Source organism: Tupaia chinensis, unplaced genomic scaffold (genome assembly GCF_000334495.1).
Source record: "Tupaia chinensis unplaced genomic scaffold, TupChi_1.0 Scaffold000628_1, whole genome shotgun sequence".
Lineage (NCBI taxonomy): Eukaryota > Metazoa > Chordata > Mammalia > Scandentia > Tupaiidae > Tupaia > Tupaia belangeri.
Genome location: NW_006160148.1, coordinates 2,109,858 through 2,113,575, shown reverse-complemented (window position 1 = coordinate 2,113,575; position 3,718 = coordinate 2,109,858). Strand labels below are relative to the sequence as shown.

General features: G+C 54.4%; 1 protein-coding gene across 1 annotated transcript in view; it reads left to right on the top strand.

Annotated features, from left to right (window-relative positions):
• Nucleotides 1–6: 6 nt before the first annotated feature.
• PAQR7 (progestin and adipoQ receptor family member 7) overlaps nucleotides 7–3,718 on the top strand; it is a 10,788-nt gene continuing 7,076 nt past the window's right edge. Inside the window, exon 1 of the mRNA XM_006159421.2 lies at nucleotides 7–19. The gene's annotated coding sequence lies outside the window, so the exon portion shown is untranslated. The remainder of the gene's footprint in view (nucleotides 20–3,718) is intronic.

Genomic DNA, 3,718 nt, shown 5'->3' with positions numbered 1-3,718 from the left:
TTCCGGAGGAGGAATCCAGGTGGGACTGGGGGCACAGGGGTGTGGGCGCCAGAACGGGGTGATGGGAGGGGGCTTGGGGGCGAGGACAGTGGGAACAGCACTGCTGGGGGCCGAGTGGGACTCCGGCTTTAGAAGCCCAAGCCTGCCCTGGTGTCTGGAGAGTTTGGGGGTTCCCCCGTCCTGGGAGGGGAAGGGAGAGGGGGACCTCCTGCCACCACAGCAGTTGCCCACAAGGGTTCCCTGGGGCGGGTTCAGGCTGAGGCCTTGGAGGTGGGAAAGTCTCAGGGATTCCCAGAGCCTGCTGCACCTGGGTGGACGGGCCAGGACCCCATGTTGGAGCTCCTGCGGGTGGGAGCCCAGCCTCACAAGGCCTTTGCCACCTCTGAGTCCCCTTGGCAAGAGGCTACCCGTCTAGCTCGCTTCCCCCAGAGCACCCTTGCTGGTCAGCAGTGACACTCGTCCCCTTGTGCCCTGTGCTGGGTGGCTAGTTAGCCCACCCGGCCTCGGAGCCTGCGAGCCTGCCTGCCATGCATTGTGAGCCTGAGCTCCAGGGAAGCGCTCCTTTAAGAATTCTTTACACCCTGATTCTGTTTTCAGTACAAATGAAGGCCGGGATGACAGTCACACACACAGGAAAGCAGTTTCTGTTCCGTTTGGGGAAACATGGAGGGACTTTTTAGAACACCTCGTGCCTCGCTGAGAATTGGTTTGCATGGAGGGAAGTGACCCAGTTGCTGAGAGACTGGTAGGGCTGCCAGGGGTAACACTTGGCTTGTACCATGTGCGGCCCCTGCTGGGTGCTGGGAGTCAGACAGGCCTGTCCTGCCATCCTGCCTCCAGGGCTCTGACACCTTTAACTGCAGAGGGACAGGTGAGGTGTGAGAGAGTGCTGGCAGATGGGAGCCACTGCAAATGCTTCGCCCTGCCCTGGGTCACCCCTCAGTGACGTTCCAGGCCAGCCTTCCCATGTGGGCCCGGAGCAGGGCTCCCCTCTGACAGCCGAGCGGAGAGCAGACGGTGCTGGCTTCCCTGGAGGTTAGACTGTGCCTCTCAGGCAATGGAGTTGTCTTCAAGGGCCTGTGCTGAGCGCTCAAGGACCACAAAGTCAACAGTGAACATTTCACCTGCCAGGAAGGTGGTGAAAGGGGAAGCGCAGTGGCGTGGTGATTAAGGCACTGGCCTCACACATGGCGGACCACGGTTCGAGCCCTGGACCTAGTAGCTTGAAAACCATGCCAGGCGAGTGTGTGTACGTGCCCAAAATCCTGAGAGGAGAACGAGATGGGGGATTGCAGTGTGGCCATCCCCCTGGGGCAAGGTCTCATTTTCCTTCTCTCTGCCCTTTCTCCAGCAAGTGCATACACCTTACGGCAAAAACCTAAAGAAGGAGGAAATGCAGCAATTAGACCGCGTAATTCTTCCAGAGGTGTTACTTCGTTAGGCTGTAAGCTCCAGGGGAACGCACCTGGTGCCCCACTGTGTCACCTTAGTGCTCACTCTGGGCTGGTCTTTCTATGAGGACACTTTTCCACCTTGCTGTCCTGTTGAAGCTCCAGGGTCGGACACACAGTAGGCCTGAAATAAATACTGTCGGATGTCACAGGGCCCCAAGGACCCTTCGAAGTCACTGGTGAATTCACCCTGTCCTTTGACATTGAGAGAATCAGGACCAGAGACCAAGGGTTCCATCCAAGGTCACACAGGGACTGAATGAGCCGAGAACTCAGCAGAACGAAGCCAGCACCCATATCACTATTGCTGTCGTTAGAGCCCAGGAGAGCTGTGTTTATCTTCTGATGCTAACTACAGTAGAAAACAAGCTCAGAGAGGTTAAGGAACGCCCGTAAAGGCACACAGCCGCTAAGCTCATGACCTGAAATCCCATCTTCATGTGAAATGGAGATTGGTCTCCTGGAAGTGAGTGGGGAACACCCACCGGGGCACGGTGGCGCCTTCCAGTTCTCTGGGGCCGTTTCCCTCGCGGCTGAATCTTCCCTGGCCCGTGGGCATTTGTGTGAGTGATCCGTCAGGCACCACACTGTGCACGCCCCAGCCCTGTGACCCGCTGGCATATACTGAACACTGACTGAAATCTGGGGTGAGGGTCACCCCGGGCGCTCCCTCTCCCAAGCCCATCTTCTGCCGTCTCCACAGCCTGCTCTGCTGTTTTGCCAACCGGCTACTGTGGGCACCTTTGGCAGTGTGGCGGTGGAGCCCAGCCGGAACTGGAGCGCCAGGCCTTGGTTGAGGGCTGAGGAGAGGGCAAGGAGGTGGAGGGAGGCGGGAGGAAGCCCCCTGCTCAGACAGCATCTCCCCAGGAGCCCGAGGAGCCGCGTTCAGAGTTCAGAGGTCTGGCAGACAGAAACCAGCCAGCCGCCCAGCCCAGGCCTGTGCTCCGCGACTGGGGCAGCTCGGGCTACGGCCCCTTCCCTTGGGGATGTCACTCCCCAGTCACCTCTCTTGGGCCTGCAGCCCAGGGCCAGTTTTCAGGGCTCTGTGACCCAGGGCCCTTACTCTCAACGGTCTTAGTTGAGACCCATTTAATTATTACAGAAGGTCGATGTCCTTAGCAGGCCAAACTCCAGCCAAGTTTCCCTGGTCTGTATAAGATAAATGTTTAAAGAGGCACAGTCAACGTTTTTTTTTTTTTTTTTTTAGGGCATGTGTGCTAACCAGAAAGACAGACAGACAGACAGAAAGTGAGAAATCATCCCCCAGAGAGGATGGCCATGCCGTAACCCCTTTTCCTCTATTCTCCTCTCGGGATCTTGGGTACGCACAGACATGCACCCAGCGTGAGTTTAAGCCACTGGGTCCAGGACTTGAACTGTGGTTGACGATGTGGGAGTCCAGCGACATACCATTACATCAACTGCTGGTCCTGAGGACCAATCAACTTTCTGAGGACGCCAAATCCAGTGGAACTAGCCCTAGAAGGCTTAAAGGGGACTGTGTTTTTTAGAGAAACACAAGCAAATCTCTTAGGCTGAGGATAGTTCAAATAGTAATAATAGCAGTCATTAATAGTGGCAGCTCTATTTTGCCAGAAGGCACAGTCTAAGCTCATAGATTAAAAAAAAATTAGAAAGGGGACCAGCAGATGGCATAATAGCTATGTCACTAGACTCCCATGTAGTTGACCAGGGTTTGAGTCCCAGACCTGGCGGCTTAAAACTCACACCGGGTGTGTGTGCCCCAAATCCCAAGAGGAGAATGGAGGAGAAGAGACTGCAGTGTGGCAACCCCCCTGGGGGATTTCTTACTTTGTCTCTGTCTCTCTGGGGAGCACACATGCCCTATAGCAAAAATCTCTCTTAAAAAAAATTATAAAGGCCAGAACTATGTCTTGTTCCAAGGGATGCAGTGATAAGTTGTGATCAAACTTAGTTCTAGTTAACTTAATTTTTCAGTAATCTGAAAAATTAATAAGGCAGATAATACTGTAATTCCACGAGGGGGCTAAAGCTCAGAGAAGGCGAATCACTTGTTGAAGGTCACACTGCTGCTGTGTTTTAGAATCTGGAGTCAGACCTCGTTTGTCTGAATTTGAAGTCTGTATCCTTCATGAACTTTATCATTTTTTTTTTTTGTTAAGAATTATTTTATTGGGACCAGCAGTTAGCGTAATGGCTATGCTGCTGAACTCCCATGTAGCCGACTGCTGTTCGAGTTCCAGGCCCGGTGGCTTAAACTCAGGGAGGCTCGGTGGGCTGCCGGC